The following is a 22,371-nucleotide window of genomic DNA, read 5'->3' on the forward strand; positions in this document are numbered from 1 at the left end:
CTGGAGAAGGTTATCATGTTTGGTAAGGAGGAGGGTCAGAGAAAAAAAGGAAGACCCCCAGCGAGATGGATTGGCAAAGTGGCAGCATCAATGAGCTCAAGTGTGGTAACAATTGTGAGGTTGGCCCAGGGCAGTGTTTCATTCTGTTGTGCATAGGGTGGCTATGAGTCAGTATCGACTCGATGGCATCTAACAACAACAACAATGGTGTTGGTTATTGTTTCTGCTGTCCTCTTCAATTAGGACATGAATAAGATTGTCTCCTCACAAATTCATGTGGCTGCTCTACCACTGTGGGCTTCATCTTCAACATCATCTCGTCCCTTCTTAAAATGAGCTATCTATTTGTAAACTACTGATTTCTTTGGGGCATTGTTCCCATATGTTTTTTCCAAAGCATCAGTGCTTTCACCATTCTTCTACCCAAGTTTCACAATAAATTCGGTGCTGGTTCTTGCTTCAGTTTTATCACAATTCATGTGGTTCAGATAGGGCTTTTTTTCAAACTGATGTCTTATCCTTCTCAGTGTCTCAAACTAGATCCTGTTCAGACATGTCATAACAAGTTGCAGTTGCTTTTAAGTGCCATCGAGTCAATTCTAACTAATATTGATCCTGAATAGGTTTTTAAGGAGCAGATTGCTTTGAACTGCCGGCCTTGTGATTCACAGTCCCATGTTTATCCTACAGCACTACACCAGGACTTCATTATAACAAGTTAGTATGAATTTACTTTGGAAAAAAAAAAAAAAAAAAAAAAATTTGATGTCCATGTAGAGTTGTTTTGTTTTCATAATACTCTGTGATCTTTAAAAAAAAAAAAAAAAAAAACCCCATATATGAGAAAGGAACTCTGGTAGCGTAGTGGTTATAAATCAGGCGGAGAACCGCAAGGTCAGCAGTTTGAAACTACCAGCTGCTCCACGGGAGAAAGATGAGGCTTTCTGCTTCTGTAAAGATTTACAGCCTCGGGAACCCTGTTCAGGGTCGCTATGGGTTGAAACTGACTCGACAACATTTAACAACAACAACATATGAGAACACTTCTCAGCTTCCTGGATTCAGCAGCTTTTTTTCCACCTGCTCTTATTGACACACATGATTCATTTGAAGTCAATCCTAAATGCAAAATTCAAAGAATGAGACAGGCCATGTTTACTGTATACCTTAAGTACCACAGACTTCTAGAAAAGTGCTATAGCCTGTTTCTTTAATAAGAATTAATTCATAAGCTGTAGTAACTAATGATGCTAATATAATGTCCAAGTTGTGTTAACATAAATGCGATTTTAGTAACAACAGCTAAAGGCAAAGAAGCTGAATCCCTCAAGACATGGGTATGATTCCATCCTCAGTTGCCCCATGATTTCCTCTTTGGTTCAGTTTGCTTGATTAACTATTTCTCACTATTAATGTGTATTTTGCCTTTGTCTCCGTATTTCAGTAGCCTCAATTATTTTTTAGAGCTCTATTTCATTTATGGGGTCCTGGTGTGGCTCTGTGGGTTAATGTGCCAGACTGCAAAGCCATTTGAACTGCAAGGTTGGCAGTTCAAGCTCACCAGCTGCTTCTCGGAAACCCTATACAGTGTAGCTATGGGTTGGAACTGACTCGATGGCACTTCACAACACAACAACACAATTCCATTTATGTACTGCTGTGTAACAAATTACCCCAAAATTTAGTGGCTTAAAATAACATCAACATTATTTTGCTCACATCTCAACAGTTTCTGCCAGGCTGAGTGAGTAAAAGTTTAGTCTCCTTCATTGCGTCTGAAGCCTGAACTGGAATGACCACAGAGTATGAAGGTCTGGAACAGCTGGAAGCTAGTTGGGTGTCTCTGTCTTCACCTTCTCCACATCATTGTCCTTCTCTGTGCATTTAATGTGGGTTTTTAACAGCATGTTGGTCTCAGTAGTTGGACTTCTTATATAGCTGTTGACTTTTTCCAGTGGTGGTATTCCCAGAGTCTATGATGGAAGCTCCAAACTTTCTTATGAGTTAGCCTCAGCAGTACTAGAACCTTACATTGCTATTGGTCAAGCAAATCACTCAGACAAGCTCAGATTCAAAGAAAGGAGAACTAGACTCTGTCTCTCAATGGGAGGAGTAACAAAGGACTTGTCATTTTAATTCTACTTCAAGCCTCTTTGTAACACAAATCTGACTTTTTTAAAGTATAAACTAACTCCATGTTTACTATGTTGTTGTTGTTATTAAGTCTTATGGAGTTGGTTCCAACGCATAGCAACCCTGTAGACGGTTTCCAAGGTTGAAAATCTTTGTGACACCAGAAAGCTGAACTGTCTCTTGCAGAGTGGTTGGTGGGTTCGAACTGCAGACCTTGTAGTTAGCAGTCCATTATTGTACAGAGCCACTGCACGCCCCATATTTACTATTTGTTGTTGTTAAGAGCCATCAATCAGTTATGACTAATAATGACCTTGTATACGGTTTTTGAGGAGCAGCCGGTGGGTTTGAACCACTAACCTTGTAGTTAGCAGTCAAGTGTTTATCCTACTGAGCCACACCAAAACGCCATATTTGCTATGGTATTTTTTATTAAAAATTGTGCATATCTTTTTAAATTGTGTAGTGTATTTATTGTTATTGTTGTCGTTAGTGTTGCCAACTTGGTTCCAACTCACAGTGACCCTGTATAGGGCTTCCGAGGAGCGACTGGTGAGTTCGAACTGTTGACCTTCAGTTCAAGCTGAACTTGCAATTCAGTGCTTGTCCTACAGTGCCACTTAATTGGAACGCTAATAATCACATTCTATAGATTTTTAGTGTTTTCCCCAATTCTACCTTTTCTTACTTTGAATGCAAGATTTCATAGAATGCAACATTTTCAGGAGAATTTATGTCACATTCACAGCATTCCAGCAGGAACCCCTGTAAATCAATCCTTTTACAGTTTCATAGCTTCACTGAGGGTTCAGGCCTCTGCTTCACCCCAGCACTTTAAAGCAAATTCCTTTCTTTCATTTTGCCCCTTGTTCCAAATGCAGAAACACATAGTTGCACCAAACAACATTCATTCTTCAAACAGAAGCTGCCAGACAGCAGTAGTAATAAAACGGATCTGTGACAAAGATGAAGGTTGACTTAGAGATGAAATTGGGGAAGCGATTTTTCAGAGTATGGTTGTTCCTGTTCTTTTGATTTAGAACGTTGTTGTATGTGTGGCATGACAGAATCACATGTAAGTTTAGCTGAAGACATGTAAGGCATTTCAGTTGGCATAATGCCCAGAGGAAATGTGTGTGTGTGTGTGTGTGTGAAGGAGAGAGAGAAAAAAGAGAGGAGAGAGAGATCCACAGTGAGGTTAATCTGTCATTCAGAGGCTCTGCTGAATTCTTTCCATGCCTTATGGTGTCTTCACTCATCCCTTTGCTAAGTACTTTTCAAACACTGGAAAGTGACAAAATGTCACTTACAACTGAAGGCAAGATACTGACTTTTCTTTCCACCATGTTCTTTTTGGAAATAAACACACACACACATAGAGCTTAACACTAGGAGCTCAGCAGCACTGCTAAAAGGTGGGTCCTAGCCCAGCTCAGGGTCATTAGGATTTGAAACTGGAATGGCACTTAATGACAACAATAACAAGATGAGAGCATTCATAATGATACTCTACATAACTCAATTAGTTACTGGCTCCAGTGAATTAAAAGTCATGAAACGTTATAACCACAGGCCAAAATTAAAAAAAAAAAAAGTCTTAACGTGTTGTACCAGGGTAAGTAAAAAAAATGTTACTACAAAATCATAGACACCTTTGTTGTTGTTGTTGTTGTTAAGTGCCGTTGAGTCGGTTCCGACTCATAGCGACCCTGTATAGGGTTTCCAAGGAGCAGCTGGTGAGCTTGAACTGCCGGCCTTGCAATTCAAATGGCTTTGCAGTCTGGTGCATCAACCCGCAGTGCCACACCACGACATAAACACCTTTAATAATCAAAAATATCAAAATGTGAAATTCATCTTTTCTCACCATATCCACCATCTAACCGACTTCTGAAGGAGACCTTTCCTTCTATCTGATCCTTCCCTGAAGAATTCTGTACACTTCACTTTGTTGTTGTTGTTGTTAAGTACCATGGAGTCTGTTCCAAGGCTGTAAATCTTTACGGGAGCAGAAAGCCTCATCTTTCTGCCGCAGAACAGCTGGAAGTTTCGAACTGCTGACCTTGAGGTTAGCAGCCCGATTCGTAGCCACTATGTTACCAGAGAGCACTTTATACCCCATGAAAACAGCAGTTTTCACACGCATGAGGGACTCATACTGTATTCCTTCTCAATGTTCTATGAGTTTGGGGGACAAAAAGAAGACTGGAGGGGCAAGATGAGGCTGTAGGGTGAATGGGGTAGATTCAAACTACTGGTCTTATGGTTAGCAGTCCAGCTTGTAATCCACTACGCTAGCAGGGCCCCTTGTCAACCCTTCCTTAGTCATATATTTAAAGTAACCGATACAAATCGTCTCCATTTGTTTTTCCAGCCAATCACTGTAAAGTCTACATGTTGAGTTGTCCCACCTTCGCCTTTCCAGATCTTTCAACTTCCAATCAGAATGTTGTATCTTTAGTTCTTCATTTTACCTCATAAACATGCCTCTGTTACTTCACCATTTTGGAGCGTTGGATTTCACTTTCTGAGATATGTCCCCAGTTTGAACTAATTTGAATCTTCAATAAGTTCTGTGTTATAATGTTAACGGAGCACATGTCTTACTCATTAAAAACTACTATTTTAGCTATGATTATTTTAGTCCAGGAAAGACCTCTCTAAGGAAGTGACATTTGAGTACAAACACAAACGAAGTCACTCTCTGGGGTCAGGAATGAGGAGAAAGAAAGATCATTCCAAGATGGAACAGCAAGTATAGAAGTGGGCAAGAGGTAGGTGTATTCAAAATACAGTGAGAAGGTTGGTATTACTGGAATAGACTGGACAAAGAAGCACATATGAGGTAGGAGAGAGGCAAGGGCCTCATGGCCATGGTAAAAGTGGAGCTTTTAGTTTGAGTGCTGATGAAGAGCTATTGTACAAGAGTGGTCTGACTGTGGTTCAAACCAACTTTGTGGTCCTGAGCTTTATCCCATAGCACCACACCAGGACTCCTAATTGTCCATTGTTGTTGTTCTTGTTAAGTGCTGTCGAGTTGATTCTGACCCACAACAACCCTGTATAGGGTTTCTGAGGAGCAGCTGGTAAGCTTGAACCATGGCCCTTGCAGTTCAAATGGCTTTGCCGTCTGGCGTATTAGCCCACAGCGCCACACCAGGTAATGGTTGTGTATATTTTGCTGGGTTTAGGTTGTTTCATTTTGTTCTTTTAAAATGTTCCACTGCATTCATAAGTGAAATAGGTCTAGTTTTTCCTATTTTATTTGTCAAATTTTAGTATCATAATCTAATTTTGGAGTCCTGGAGTGGTGTTGTGGGTTAATGCACTGGATTGCAAAGTTGGTTTGAAACACAGGGTCCTTTTGAACTCTCCCCTGCTCAAGCAAGTGTTACAAGCTCCATTAATGCTGCTGATAAATACCTAAAGGGCCCCGGATCCTGCCTGAAGGCACTCAGCTTTAGTCATTCGGTGGGTCAGGAAGCCTGCTGCTCTGTCTCTCTGTGCTGCTGCTGTCTCTGCTTCACTACAGTCCCAGTCAATCATTTGGTGGGAGTGCAAAAGACCATGGCTTGAAGAGACATATTAATACATGAACAATACTGTACATAGTTATAAGTCTGTATGTAAAGCCTGAGGAAGATTAGTGGGGAACACAGTGAAGCCTTGAGGATCACAATCCAAGTGTCAGAGTTGGCAATGGAGGACATTCAGCACATAAGTAAAAGCAAACAAATATTGGCCATTGAAATGTAGAAGGATACTGATAAATGCACTGCAAAGCTCAACCACTGTAAAGTGAAAGACTTCAGGGCATATATTGTTGTTGTTGTTAGGTGTCATAAAGTTCATACTAACTCATTGTGACCCTATGCACACTGCCAGGTCCTGTACCAACTTCACAATCATTGCTACATTCATGCCCATCTCTGCTGCCACTGTGCCAACCCATCTCTGGCATCACTGTTTCTCTGGGTAGCGTCCCACACTGTGTCAACCCCTCTGGTTGGGGGTCTTCCTATTTTTCTCTGGCCCTTGATTTTACCAAGCATGATGTCTTTCTCCAGGGACGTGTCACTTCTGACAATATGTCTGAAGTATGAGAGACAAAGTCTGGCCATCCTAGCTTCCAGGGGGCATTCTGCCTGAACATCTTCCAACATAGATTGGTTTGTTGGTTTTTTTGGCAGTCCATGGTCCTTATAATATTCTCCTTCAACACCACAACTCAAATGCATGAATTCTTCTCTAGTCATCCTTATTCACTGTCCAACTTTAGCATGCATATGAGGTTTCTTGAAAACACCATGGCTTGGGTCAGCGCACCTTTGTTCTCAAACTGACATCTTTGCTCTTCAACATTTTAAAGAGGTCTTGTGCAGCAGATTTGACTAATGAAATATGTTGTTTGATCTCTTGACTGCTGCTTCCATGAGTGTTGATGGTTGATCCAAGCAAAACGAAGTCTTTGAAAACTTTAATTTTTATCTTGTTGTTATTTATTGGTCCAGTGGTGAGGGTTGTTTTTTTTTCTTTACATTGAGATGAAACCCACACTGAAGGCTGTAGTCTTCGATCTTCATCAGTAAGTATTTTAAGTCCTATTCACTTTCAATAAGCAAGGTTATATCATCTGCATATTGCAAGCTGTTAATGAGTCTTCCTCCTATTCTGATGCCATGTTTTTCTTCATATAATCCAGCTTCTCTGATTATTTGCTCAGTATGCAGATTGAATAAGTATGGTGAAAGAAAGCAACTCTGGCACACACCTTCCCTAATTTTAAACTATTCAGTGTCCTCTTGTTCTGTTTGAACAACTGCCTCTTGGTCTATGTACAGGTTCCTCAAGAGCACAATTAAGTGTTCCAGAATACTCATTCTCTACAATGCCGTCCATAGCTGGTCATGAGCCACACAATCGAAAGCCTTTGTATAGTCAGTAAAGCACAAGTAAACATCTTTCTGGTATTCTCTACTTTCAGCCAAGATTTATCGGACATCAGCAATGGTATCCCTCATTCTACATCCTTGTCTGAATCTGACTTGAACCTCTGGAAGTTCTCTGTCAATGCATGGCTGTAGCCGTTTTTTAATTAACTTAACAAACTTTTGCTTGCATGTGTTATTAACGATATTGTCTGATGATTTCTGCATTCCGTTGAGTCACCTCTCTTTGGAATGTGCACAAATATGGATCTCCTCCAGTCATTTGGTCAGGTAATTATCTTCCAAATTTCTTGGCATAAATGAGTGAGTGCCTCCAGTGTTGCTTCCATTAGTTGAAAGACTTCCATTTTTATTCCATCAATTCTTGGTGCCTTGTTCTTTGCCAATGCCTTCAATGCATCTTGGACTTCTTCTTCCTTAAGTATTATTGGCTCTTGGTCATATGATAGATACCTCTTGAAACGGTTGGACATCAATCATCTCTTTCTGGTACAGTGACTCTGTGTAGTCCCTCCATCTTCTTTCAATGCTTTCTGCATCATTCAATATTTTGCCAAGAGAATCCATCAATATTGCAAGTCAATATTTAAATTTCAGGTCATATATTAGAAAGGAGTAAAAAAATTTTCTAGGGCATATGTTGTTGTTGTTATTGTCAAGTGCCGTCGAGTCAATTTTGATCCATAGTTACTCTTCATAGGGTTTCTGAGGAGCAGCTGGTGAGCTTGAACTGCCGACCTTGCAGGTCAAATGGCTTTGCAGTTTGGCGCATTAACCCACAGCGCAAAAGGGCATATATTAGAAAGGAGTAAATGTGAATTAGGAGTGACAAGAAATCTAGAAAACACAATGTGAATAATGGAACATAGATCCTGTGCAAATCTCCAGTCACAATTGTTTGGCTCAACAGGGAAACCAGAAGTGTTGTAAGTTAGTGCAGGTTTCACTAAGGATGCCAAGTAAATCCTTCACATTTTCCAGGAGCAAATCATCAACTGTCTTATGTGTATGTAGGTTGGTGGTTATATGCCGTGGAGTCGGTTCCAATTCATAGCAACCCTGTACAGGGTTGCTAAGGCTGTTATGTATATCTAAGTCGAGCTTAATTTGAGGATCTTTCCAGTCAGTATGCTCCAATGATAGCAGTATCCTTATGTTTGAGCTTGTGAAATGATTAGTGTAAATCAGGTCACTCTGGCTAGTAAAGTTCAATAAAGATTTTTAATTCTTTAGCAAATGTTTATCTAGAAGATCACCGACAATGCTATGGGTTTAAGGAACAAAGGGCAACATGGTTACTTCTTTGGGAGCTTCCCTTTTACCAACTCCAGGATCTGTAGGTCAGATTTGAAAAGGCATTTCAGGGAAAGGTTTTTCTTCCTGACCAGGTTTCTTAGGGAAGAAATGAAATTCTGAGCAGGTGTTAGGAGAGGAATAAGAAGGTAGGGAATGATAAAGAATGGATACAGCCAACTGAGGAGCAGAGAGAATGTGGGTAAATGCCTGGCATTCTTATTCTTTTGTCTTTAAACCAGTTTAGAAATAGTATCTTGCCTGCTTTCTCTGGTAGCATAGTGGTTACGACTCGGGCTGCGAACCTTAAGGTCAGCGGTTTAAAACTACCAGCCGCTCCACGGGAGAAAGATGAGGCTTTCTACTCCCATAAGGATTTACACCCTCGGAAACCCTGTACAGCGTCGCTATGGGTCGGAACCGACTCGATGGCACTTAACAACAACAATATATGCCAACCAAAATAAGCATCCTATAATAAAATAATGAACTGCTCGTGCTAGGAAATCTTAATGTGCATTAAATAAAAATAGATGAGCTCAAACTTAATGGGTTGAGATTCTGATCTTAATATGTTTGTGATTATTAGGCTTGGGGATCTCATAGTTACCAACCCCACCAAACATAATTTGGCAACAAATCTGACAAAAGACTTGGAGCAAGCTGGAAATGAAATAAGAAGGGAAAATTAATGACAAATCTTGAAGAACTCAATGCAAGAAAGTGGAGCTCTATCTGAGAGGTCTTTAACCTGGGACAACTTCAAGGAAAACACAGAGATGGATGAACTTCAAAGAGCTCATGTTTGGTACCAAAGCTCCAGTTTCTCAATGTCCTGGGGGCTCAGGAGGAAGTGCACCTTCAAATCCTACTCCTGATACTAAAATTGTCGATGAGTATACATGCATACTCTGTTAAAATAAAAACAAAGACATTTATTCAAGGTTCCAAACAAGTAAAATCAGGAACACGTCTGGTCTCACACAATGAAATCAAATGCTCCAAAGTGGCAGATTAACAGAGGCATATTTCTGAGGTAAAATCAAGAATTAAAGATACAACATTCTGACTGGAAATGGCAAGATTGGAGAAGCAGGACTATGCTAAAGAAGGACTTTACAGTGATTGGCTGGAAACACAAATGTGGGCTCTTTGGATTGGTTAGTTTAAAAACATGACCAAGGAGGGTTTGACAAGGCAGTCACAAGGTAATATCTTTAAACATTTCCTGAATACTGCTGAAGAAATTGCTGATAAAGGTCTTGTGTCAAGATTCTCCCTTAGGAACATTCCTTCCATATCTCTAGTTAATCACAGAGAAAAATGTTTCTTTATTACATACTTAAATCTGTCTGAGGATTTGAAAATTGCAAGGGAAATAAGCAGAAGCTAAGATGGAATTGGGGATCAAACCTGGGCAAATCATTCTAATGTGAATCAAGCACCTCAAGTTTGGAATTGTCAACTAGCAGAAATCTCCTGCCTTTTTCAGTACCTGAAATTATACTATTATATTTATTTTTCTTCCCTTCTAAAATGAAGCTGCAAGCACTTTGTCCATTTTACTAACTGTTATAATCCCAGTTTCTAGAATAGCCTGAGACATAGTAAACAATTAAATAATGAATGAATGAGAACCTATCCTGGAAGAGCTTGTGATACACATTGTAAGGCACATTTGTAAACAAGTATGGCTGTATGAGCTGATTGTGCAAGATTTGGGGGGGGCACAGAAGATGGAGTCATTGGTTCTGCTTAGGGATGGAGGGGTGGAGTTATTTCAACTAAGTCTTGAAGGATAATTAAGAATGAACCAGATGGAGAAGTCTACAGAGAACATTTCGGCAGCGTAAGAACATTGTTATTGTTTTTGGGTGCCACTGAGGTGATTCCACCTGTAGAACTGCCCCGTAGTGTTTTCTTGGCAGTGAACTTCATGAACACAAATCACAAGGTCTTTCTCCTGCAGAGCCACTGGGTGGCTTTGAACCACCAACTATTCAGTTAGCAACTTAGCTTACCCATTATGCCACCAGGGCTCCTTGTAAGGGTATTAGTTTGAGATGGAAGGAAGTTGTTTTCTTGTGCTTGGAGAGTCGTGGTGATGGTGGTTATGTGCCATGATGAAGTCCATTCCATCTGTGCTAATACACCACAGAGGGAAAAGGCAGAGGGGAGTGAGCCGCTAGATTTTAAGAAGGTAAAATCATTTTTAATGCTTTCAAAAGGTTTTACTGGTAGACAGGTTGAAGCAGGAAGGCCATTAGAAGAATTTGCTGTCCTCTGGAGCAGAACAAAGTCACCACAATGGGAATGGACAGTCGGTGGTGGAGGAGAGATGCCTTTTGAAGGAGAACTGAGAGGATTTGGGGACGTAAATCTGAGGACAGTGGAATAGGAGGGCTTCAGATTGTTTAACTTGGGTGATTGTGTGATGCTTATTCTGATCAGGAATTTTCTTATCACTTAATCGTAGCAGTTTTTTGGGGGTGCCATAGCAAAATATCAGAAAGTAGTGGCTTTAAATTTATTTCACACAAATCTGGAGGCTGGAAGTCCAAACCAGGATCTTAGCCATGTGATCTCAGTCTCAATTCCTTCTGGAAACTTTGAGAAAGGAACTGTTCCATGCCTTTCTCCTAGTTTCTGTTGTTGTTAAGTGCCTTCGAGTTAGTTCTGACCCATAGCGACCCTGAGTAGGGTTCCGAGGAACAGCTGATGAGCTTGAACCACTGAACTGTGGTTCCAACTGACTTTGCAGTTCAGCTCATTAACCCCAAGTGCCATGGCAGCATTAGGTTGTTGTTAAGTGCCGTATGACAGTCAATTCTGACTCATAGCAATCCTAGGTACAACTGACCAGTCCTGAACCCTCCACACACTTGATATGTTTGAGTCAAACTTGTTATGTTTGACACAGCCACTGTACCAAGCCACCTTGATGGTCTCCCTCTTTTTCAGTGACCCTCCACCGTGTCTGCTGTTGGTGTTGAGTGCCGTCAAGTTGGTTCCAACTCATAGCGACCTGTATAGGGTTTCAGAGGAGCAGCTGGTGGGTTTGAACTGCCTGGTAATTCTTAGCATTCCTTGGCATCTGATTGAGATATCTGTCTCCATTATCATATGGTGCCTGTCTTTCCACTGTGTATGTGACTCTGTTTCTCTGCCTGTCCTCTTTTCTAAGATGCCATTCAGAAGGAATTAGGATTAGGACCCACTCACTCCAATATGTCTTTTTAAACTGATAACATCTATAAAGATAAACCCTATTTCTTTGAACAAGCTCACACTCACTGATGTAGGGGCTAGGACTACAACATATCTTTCTGGGGAACATAATTCAATCTATAACAGAAGACTCAGGTAGGAGGAGCTAGTGAAGAGGACGAGTTGTCCTCCACATTTGTCCACTATCCTCTCTGTGGCCCAGACATCAGCTAATGTAGAAGCAGACTTGCCCTTGTTCTTCAACCATTGTATGTGGGCCGGATTCACATTGGATCCTCCTTTCATCACTGAACCTTGGTTAGTAGGTCAAGCATGTGTGCAGGTTTCATTCTTCCCTTGAGACAAAACCACTTCCAGATGGTTCTTTGTCTCTCACAAATATATTGTTAGCAATTCTGCCCCATCAGGCATGCTTAGACATGTCCGAGTCTCAGTAGGGAATAGGACTTCAATTCAAGCTTAAACCCACCTCAACTACATTCATCATACTAATGGACTCTTGTAGTTTATTTTTTTAATTCTAAAACTAACATATGTAAACTTTCTCATTATAGAACAAATATAAACAATACATTTGTTTATATTTGTCTAGAAGAACACAAAGTAAGACCTAAAAAACCTTCCTCAGCCCCTTTCTTAACAAATTAAAAAAAGAAAATCCACGTATCTCCTAAAGAGACATGTGCATGTATAGATCTAACATTGGTGGTTCAGTGGTCTATCTTGCATGCTCGGGATGTAGCTCAATTCTCAACCAATGTCCCTCATGTGCAGCCGGTACCTTTCTGTAAGTGGAGGCTTAGCTGCTGTTACAATGTTAAGGAGGTTTCCATAGAGTTTCCAGACTAAGATGATTAGGAAAGGCATGGCAATCTACTTCCAAAAATCAGCCAGTGAAAACCCTATGGATTACAGCAGTCTGCTCCCCCAACCAATCACGGGATGGTACAAGACCAAGCGGTTTCTTTAAACACGGAGTAGCCATGAGGCAGGGACAGATTCAAGGACAAGTAACAACAGATTCAAAAACTTCATGGAAAAATTTCATTATTTTTTTAAATTCCATTTTTCTACAAACTTTCTGAAGAATCCCTCTCCTGTGTGGATTTGTGTATATGCACAGAGAAGGAGAAAGAAAAACAACACATGGTTTTATGGGCTCAGGTTAATTTAAAACCTTTATTCATTTGGGAAAAAAAAAAAAAAGTCTTCAAAGGATTTTACACCACTAAATATAAATGTATTTTTTTCTTTTTAAACTATTAAATAGTATTCCATGGTCGAGACATATATATTTTCTTTAGTCATTCCCCGTCAGATGGATATTTGGTTGGTTGTTTCCAAGTTGCTGCAGTAATCATGGTGTCCTGGTGTGGTGCTGCAAGGCCAGCATTTCAAACCTACCAGCCGCTCCTTGGAAATTCTATACAGGGTCACTCTAAGTCAGAACCAACTCAGCAGCGTTTAACAATAACAACAACAGTAAATATACTTGTACACTCATTTTTGTATACATTTGCAAGTTGTCCTCTGAGATGAATACTTGGAATTGAATTGGTGGGATGGCCTAGAGATATTTTACCTCAATTTTGCTAGATAACAGGATTTTCTTTTCCATCTCAGTGTTGTTGTGTTTAGTTTTTAAGGAGCGGCTGGTAAGCCTGAACTGCTGACCTTGTGGCTCAAATGTCTTTGCAGTTGAACACATTAACTCACAGCATCACACCTGGACTCCTCCATCTTATTGTTGTTGTTGTTGTTGTTAAGTGCTGTCAAGTCATTCCTGACTCAGTGGTTTCCAAGGAGCGACTGGTGAGTTTAATCCACCAACCTTGTGGTTCAAACCGAACTTAAGGTGAACTGCTTATCCTATGGTGCCACAAATGTTGGTATTAAAACACAAAATATCCCAGAAGATTCAGAATGCTTAACCGTAAGCATAATCCTATGAGCTCTGGGAGCGTAGTGGTTACGAATCGGGCTGCTAACCTCAAGGTCAGCAGTTTGAAACTACCAGCGGTTCCGCAGGAGAAAGATGAAGCATTCTGCTCCCGTAAAGATTTACAGCCTCGGAAACACTGTACAGGGTCGCTATGAGTCAGAACCGACTCCACGGTACTTAACAACAACAACAATGAGCTTTTGAGTTCCTCTAGGGCATGCCAAAATGTTTGAAATCTGAAAAAAACACGTTTGATTTAAATATATGAAAAAAAACCCACAACACTGAAATTAACAAATTTGTTAAATGCTTATAAAACGCAGTATCATGTCAACTTCATTGATCTTAAATTTAGTATCCATAAATGTGTCATTATAATTCTTTCCCTGACCTGTTCTACTCATTTGGTTGAGTGACCAACACCAACACTTTTGTTTCCCCCTTCCATAACCAAAGAAGCCCAGGTAACATAGTGGGCTAAGCTCTGGACTGCTAACTGCAAAGTCATTGGTTCAAGTCCACCAGCAGCTCTGTAGAAGAAAGATGAGACAGTGGGTTTGATTCCCACTCAGGTCATAGCGACCCTGTATAGGGTTTCAGAGGCTGTAAATCTTTACAAGCCCCATTCAGGTAAAAGACTAACACAAAAAATAATTAATGGCCTTCCTTTTTCTCTTTCATGGTCTGAGTGTCTTTTCTAAAGGGATTACTTTCTGTTTCTTATTCAGGCAGGTGGCTAGGTACCTAGGACAACACTTTGAGAAGATAGCTTCCTTCCCCAGGAGGGGGCAGTGTTGAGGAGGGAACTGAATTTGACAGGTGGCAAACACTAGGGAGAAGGACTTCTTAAGTAATTCAGATTATTTCTTCCATCACCTGAGAGTAAAGATGAAAGGCAATGAGGGCTTGGGGTGGGGGTGAGGGGTGGCACAACAGCTACTGGTAGGGCAGGAACTCTGAGTGACAGATTTCAGTTGTGTGGTGCAGTGATGATTTGTTCTCTCTTAACCTGATGTAGAAAAAAGAACCTGTAAATGAAGGATACCCACAAATCTTCAATCTCGACTTTTATTCTGAATGTTAAGCTATTTTTCAATTTATTTATTTCCAATTAATCCTTAACTTGGAGTACTGGTGTGGCGTTGTGGGCAAATGTATCAGGCTGCAAAGTCATTTGAACTGCAAGATCCATGATTCAAACTCACCAGCTGCTCCTTGGAAACCCTATGGGTCAGAATCGACTCGATGGCACTTAACAACAACAATCCTTAAGTCCTAGTGCTATCAGATAAGCACTGGACTGCTAACTGTAAGGTCTGTAATTCAAACCCATCAACCACTTCTCTCACACTGTATACAGGTGTGCTATGAAACAGAACTGACTCAAAGGCACTTAGCAACAACAACCTTAATTCCTAGTGAGGCAATGCCAGAGTAGCCTATTATTTTTCCATTCTAAAAGTATATTTCAGACACCTTGTGGGTACAACTGGAGAGCCAGGTAGTGCAAACAGATAAGTGCTGGGCTACTAAAGGGTTAAGAAGCTCTGGTAGCATAGTGGTTACTAATTGTAACCACTATGTCAGCAGTTCGAAACTACCAGCTGTTCAGCGGGAGGCTTTCTGCTCCCGTAAAGGTTTACAGCCTTGGAAACCCTGTACAGGGTCGCTATGAGTCGGAACCGACTCCACGGCACATCACAACAACAACACTAAAGGGTTGGTTGTCATAACCCACCAGAGGCCCCTTAGAAGAAAGACCTGGTTATCTGCTTCTGACAGGTCACAGAATGAAAACCCTATGGGGCACATTTAAAACCCTTTAAAACACTTGGGGTAGCCATGAGACAAAACGGATTCAGCGAAAACTGGTTTGGATGGGTAAGGTAGCCTTCATAAATATTTAACTAGACTAGTCAACAATGTTGTTGTTGTTGTTGTTAAGTCCAGTTGGTACAAACTTATAGTGACCCTCTATAGGGTTTCCAAGGAGCGGCTGTTGAGCTTGAACTGCCGACCTTGTGGTTCAAACCAATGTTGCTCTCTAGCACATTAACCCACAGCACTACACCAGGATTCCTAGTCAACAATAGTGTTTGAGAAAATGCATTTGAGGTTTACAACAATGGTTTACAAATGAACCTTTGGAGCACACTCCATCCCTGACTCTGGACTATTCACAATGACCTCACTTGAGATCACCAGCCATCTGTGTTTTTCAAAGAATTTCCAGTTTGTGATTACCGGGGTAGTATCCCAAACCAACAAGTTGTTAGCTCTAGTTTTCTTTGTGATATTCTACAAAGTACTGTGTGGGATACTTTACAGACTGAATTGGCTAATTTATGCTTTTTTTTTTTTTTTTTAATCTGGTGATTTTAACGTGTTGCATATTTATTGTTGAGATAAGTATTTATCTCAACATAATGTGTTGAGTATTTATTGTTGAGTATTAATGTGTTGAGATAAGAATTACCAAATGACCCAAGGACCTTAGCAGCTTGCACTAATTGAAAGCTGGAGATGTACTTCTAAGAGTATAGAAGTTCCCCTCTGTCACTTAGGGTGGTGGGCTTCCTTTTTCCTTAACTCTCTTTTTCTCTAGAACACAGCTTAGAGCTTTGTCAGGGACCTTTTAAAATGAACTGGACTAGGCACTGTTAAAATTCTACACATTGCCTGACTATTATGCATACATCCTCCTATGAATATGAGCTGATCATAAAAATGCCTTTATAGATACATTCAGGAATGGGTAACCTCAATTCCTTCTGTTATGGATCAAATTGTTTCCCCCAAAATATGGGGTAGCCATATTTTTGAAGATTTTCTCAGTTGAATTAACATGTGGTCATAGAATAGGATGAGTTCTCGTCTACTCTGACTGGTGATAAAGGTGGTGTACCACCCAATTGGTTCTGGTTCATAACATCCCTCTATAGGGGTTCTGAGGCTGTAAATCTTTATGGGAGCAGAAAGCTTCATCTTTCTCCCTTGGAGCAACTGGTAAATTCAAACTGCTGACCTTGAGGTTAGCAGACCAGGTCATAATCCACTACACTACAGTCTGAGTATTTGTCCTTATTAAAAGAGAGAGCAAGGGAAGATGGCCATGTGAAAACAAAGATTGGAGTGATACTTCTAGAAGCTAAGCGTTTCTAGGGAGCACCAGAAGTTAGGATGAGGCAAAAGATCATTTCCCCCAAGAGCCTTCAGAAGAGTCCTAGTGTTGAATAAGCCCTGGACTGCTAATCACAAGGTTGGCGGTTCAGACACACTAATCGCTCCTTGGAAACTCTATCCAGGGTCACTATGAGTTGGAACCAACTTGACGTAGTTAACAACAACAGAACTTCAGAGAGAGCATGGCTCTGCTAAAAAGCACAAGACTTTCATTTCATACTCTGGTCTCCTGAACTGATCAATAATACATTTATGTGGTTTTAAGTTTTTGTGGTACTTTGTTACAGCAGCTAATAAGTACACCCTCCTTGTCAAAAACAGGTCAAGTTGTAGTTTTCACCCTGGGATTTCTGGAACACACACCAGAAGCGTTCCAAGGTAGGCATCGCGGTCTACCAGTGGATTTTAGTGTTTGAAGAAATCTCCCAAATGCCATGTTTACTTATCTGACAAACAGCCACATAAGAAAACAAAAACATCTGTTTATTTTACTTTTGGCTGAAATTATATAAATTCTTTATGTCTCACCAGTTGAGACATTGACCATATGGAGAAAAGAAAGCAATGGCTTCTGTTTTTAGGGTTTTCGCTATTAGTTAGAACACTTGATAACTACTCAACACGTTTGGTGAACTAAATTGAAAGCCAAGAAATACCAGAAGTGATTACACTCACTAACTCTATCATTAAAAGCAATGGTGGTGATATGGTTAGCACAAGACTGTTTGAACCTACCACCTGCTCCAGAGAAGAAAGATGTGTCAGTCTGCTTCTGTAAAGATCTGTTGTTCTTGTTAGGTGCCATCCAGGTGGTACCAACTCATAGCAACCCTATTCACAACCCAGTCCTGGGCCAACCTCACAATTGTTGCTAATCCATCTCACTGGGGTTCTTCCTCTTTTTCTCTGACCCTCCACCCTACCGAACATGATATCCTTATCCAGCGATTGGTTCCTCTGGACAATATGTCCAAAGAATGAGAGACGAAGTTTGGCCATCCTGGCCTCCAAGGAGTACTGTGGCTGCACTTGTTCCAAAACAGATCTATTGGTTCTTTTGGCAACCCCTGGCACTTTCAATATTCTCCCCCAACACCATAACTCAAAAGCATCAATTCTTCTATGGTCTTCTTTAATCACTGTCCAGCTTTTGCATGCATATGAGGTTATTGAAAATACCATGGCTTGGATCAGGCGCACCTTAGTTCTCAAGCTGACATCTTTGTTCTTTAACACTTTAAAAATATCTTGTGCAGCAGATTTAACTAATGCAATACGTTGTTTGATTTCTTGACTGCTGCTTCCATGAGTGTTGATAGTTGATCCAAGAAGAATGAAGTTCTTCACAACTTCAATCTTCTCCATTAATAAGAATATTGTTTATTGGTCTAGTGGTGAGGATTTTTGTTTTCTTTACATTGAGATGCAATCCATACCAAAGGCTGTGGTCTGATCTTCATCAGTGAATATTTTAAGTCCTCTTAACTTTCAGCAAGCAAGGTTGTAACATCTGCATATCACAAATTGTTAATGAGTCTTCCTCCAATCCTGGATACCACCTTTTTCTTCATGTAACCCAGCTTCTTGGATTATTTGCTCAGTATACAGGTTGGATAAGTATGGTGAAAGAATATAACCCTGTTGCCCACTTATCTTAATTTTAAACCATTCAGTGTTCCCATGTTCTGTTCAAACAAATACCTCTTGATCCATGTACAGATTCCTCATGAGCACAATTAAATGTTCCAGAATATTCATACTTTGCATACTCATAGTTTGCCATGATCCATGCAATCGAAAGCTTTTGTGTAGTCAATAAAGCACAGGTAAAAATATTTCTGGTATTCTCTGCTTCCAGCCAAGATCCTTCGGACATCAGCAATGATATCCCTCATTCCACGTCCTCTTCTGAATCCAGCTTGAACCTCTGGAAGTTCTCTGTCAATGTATGCTTGCAGCATTACATTTCTGTATTACCTTTAGTAAAACTTTACTCTCATGGGCTATCAAAGATATTGTCTGATGGTTTCTGCATTCCATTGGGTCACCTCTCTTTGGAATGAGCACAAATGCAGATCTTGATCTCTTCCAATCAGTTGGCCAGATAGTTGTCCAAATTTCTTGGCAGAGTTGAGTGAGTGCCTCCAGTGCTGCCTCACTTTCTTGAAAGATTGCAATTTTGATTCCATCAATTCATGGTGCCTTGTTCTTTGCTAATTCCTTCAAAGCACCTTGGACTTCTTCCTTCAATATCATTGGCTCTTGATCACATGCTACCTCTTGAAAAGGTTGAACATCAACCATTTCCTTTTGGTATAGTGACTGTGCATTCCTTCCATTGTCTTTGATGCTTTCTGCATCATTCAGTAATTTGCCCAGAGAATCCTTCAATAATGAAAGTTGCATCTTGAATTTTTTCTTCAGTTCCCCCAGCTGGAGAAATGCTGAGCGTGTTCTTCCCTTTTGGTTTTCTGACTCCAGATCTTTGCACATTTTGTTGTAATATTTGACTTTGTCTTCTTGAGCTGACATTTGAAATTTTCTGTTCAGCTCTTGTACCTCTTCATTTCTTCCATTTGCTTTAGCATCTCTACGCTGGAGAACAAGTTTCAGTGTTTCTTCTGACATCCATTTTGATCTTTTCCTTCCTTCTTGTTTTCTTAATGACTTTTTGCTTTTTTTCTGTGTGATCTTCTTGATGTCATCACACAACTCTTCTGGTCTTCAGTTTTTAGTGTTTAATTTTTCAAATCTCTTCTTCAAATAATCTCTAAATTCAGGTGGAATATATTCAAGGTCATATTTTGGCTCTTGTGGATTTGTTTTCATTTTCTTCAACTTCAGTCTGAATTTGCATATGAGCAATTGATGGTCTGTTCCACTATCTATCCCTGGCTTTGTTTTGGCTGATGATATGGAGCTTTTCCATTGTCTCTTTCCCCAGATGTAGTCAATTTGATTTCTGTGTATTCCATCTGGTGAAGTATTTGAAATGAACAGAGCATTGATTTTGCAGAATTCTATCATGTGTTCTCCAGCATCATTTCTATAACCACGTCCATATTTTCCAACTACTGATCCTTCCTCTTTGATCCCAACCTTTGCATTCCAATCACCAGTAATGATCAATACATCTTGATTGCATGTTTGATCAATTTCAGATTGAAGAAGTTGGCAGAATTCTTCTATATCATCCTCACTGGCTTTAGTGGTTGGTATGTAAATTTGACTAATAGTGGTATTAACTGGGCTTCCCTGCAGGCACATCTTATTATCCTGTCACAGACAGCATTGTTCCTCATGACTGATCTTGATATGTTCTTTTTTATGATGAATGCAACACCATTCCTCTTCAATTTGTCATTCCCAGCATAGTAAACCATGTGGGTTGTCAGATTCAAAATGGCCAATACCAGTCCATTTCAGCTCACTAATGCCTAAGATATCAATGTTTATGCAATCCATTTCATTTTTTACAATTTCTTGTCTTCCTAGATTCATACTTTGTACATTCCATGTTCCAATTATTAATGGATGTTTACAGCTGTTTCTATCTTAATTTTGCGTTGTGCCTCATCAGCAAATGAAGGTCCCGAAGGCTTTACTCCACTCGCTTCATCACGGTCAACTCTACTTTCAGGAAGCGGCTCTTCCCCAGTCGCATTCTGAGTGCCTTCCAACCTGAGGGGCTCATTTTCCAGCACTATATCTGGCAGTATTTCTCTGTTATTCATAAGGTTTTCAGTGATTAAATATTCAGAAGTAGTTTATCTCTCTTCTTTCCTAGTCTGTCTTCATCTGGAAGCTCATCTGAAACTTGTCCATTGTGGGTGACCCTGCTGGTATTTAAAATATCTGTGGCATAGCTTCCAGAATTGCAGCAACTTGCAAGCCACCACAGTACGACAAACTGACAGATGAGTGGTGTTCTGTAAAGATTTATATCCTTGTAAACCCTGTGATGGCAGTTTTATTCTGTCCTATAAGGTCACTGTTGTTGTTAGGTGTTGTCAAGTTGGTTCCGTCTCGTAACAACCTTCTGCACAACAGTTCAAAATACCGCCTGGTCCTGGTCCTGTGCCATCCTCACAACTGCTGCTACACTTGAGCCCATTGTTGCTGCCACTGTGCCAAGCCATCTCATTGAGGGTCTCCTCCTTTTTCACTGTCCATCCACTTGACCAAGGATGATGTCCTAATCCAGGGACTGGTCCCTCCTGATAATATGTCCAAAGTATGAAAGATGAAGTCTGGCCAATTTGTTCTAAGGAACATTCTGGTTGTACTTCTTCCAACACATGTTTGTTTCTTCTTCTGGCAGTCCCTGGTACTTTTAATATTCTTCTGCAATACCATGACTCAAATGCATCATTTCTTCTATGTTTTTCCTTATTTATTGTCTAACTTTCACATGCATTTGAGGCTATTGAAAAATACCGTGGCATGGATCATGTATAACTTAATACTCAAACTGACATTTTTTGCTCTTCAACAATTTAAAGAGGTCTTGTGGAGCAGATTTGCCTAATGCAATGAGTCATTTGATGTCTTGACTGCTGCTTCCATGAGTGCAGATGGTGGATCCAAGCAAAATGAAGTCTCTGACAACTTCAATCTTTTCTCCCTTTATTATGGTGTTTATTGCTCCCATGGTGAGAATTTTTGTTTTCTTTACACTGAGGTGTAATCCATACTGAAGGCTGTGGTCTTTGATCTTTATCAATAAGTATTTTTAAGTCCTCTTGCTTTCTGCAAGCAAGTAGCATCTGCATATCACAGGTTGTAACTGAGTCTTCCTCCAATCCTGATGCCACATTCTTCTTCATATAATGAAGTAAGAATTGACTTGATGGCAATGAGTAATGGGTCAATCTGCCAACCTTAAATCACCACCTCACCCTTTCCCTGCATACTCACCTCTTCCCAAGTCCTCTCCTTCACACTCATCACCCATCCCTTGCCTTGACTACCTCACTTGGAAGAGATAGGTAGCTGCCCACACATTTTGTTTTGAAGAGCTCTGCAGGGTCTTTCCATACCCCAGCCCACCTGCCACCACCTCACTCAACTTGATCTGAAATTCTCATCCTAATAACACTTTTTTGGATGAAATCACCATTCCCCTTTAAATATAAAGGGTCTTCAAAAAGTCTGTAGAAAAAAATCCCATTATTTTTTTCCATGAACTTTTGGAAGTCCCCTTGTGTACAAGCTACTAAGAAGAGAAATAAGATTTGTGTTATTCAGATGTGCATGGGGTAGGTGGTTATCCAGAGAAATCAAGTAGGGAGATTCAACACCTTGAATTCCCTCTTCTTTCCATTAAGTCGCAGACAGTTTCTATCAGGCGGCTCATTAACACTTGGGAAGTTTAATCTGTGATGAACAATTCCACATGGGTTTCACCACATTACTTACTGAGTACTCGGTCCCTGTCAGGGGTTGTATATTTGAAAAGAGGCTTTGATACTGTAGGGAGGAGCTGTGGAGTTGGGAGAGACATAGATGTTAGCCATACCTAGATGCAAAATCCTTGATGTGGTGAAAAAAATATGAAATTGTTCATTACAGATTAGTAAGTAAACACAAGAAGCCCATGCTTATCTTGCCTATGGAGTAGCCTGACACTGCACTGAAGATCTT

The sequence above is a fragment of the Chrysochloris asiatica genome, unplaced genomic scaffold (assembly GCF_000296735.1).
Source record: "Chrysochloris asiatica unplaced genomic scaffold, ChrAsi1.0 scaffold00045, whole genome shotgun sequence".
NCBI lineage: Eukaryota > Metazoa > Chordata > Mammalia > Afrosoricida > Chrysochloridae > Chrysochloris > Chrysochloris asiatica.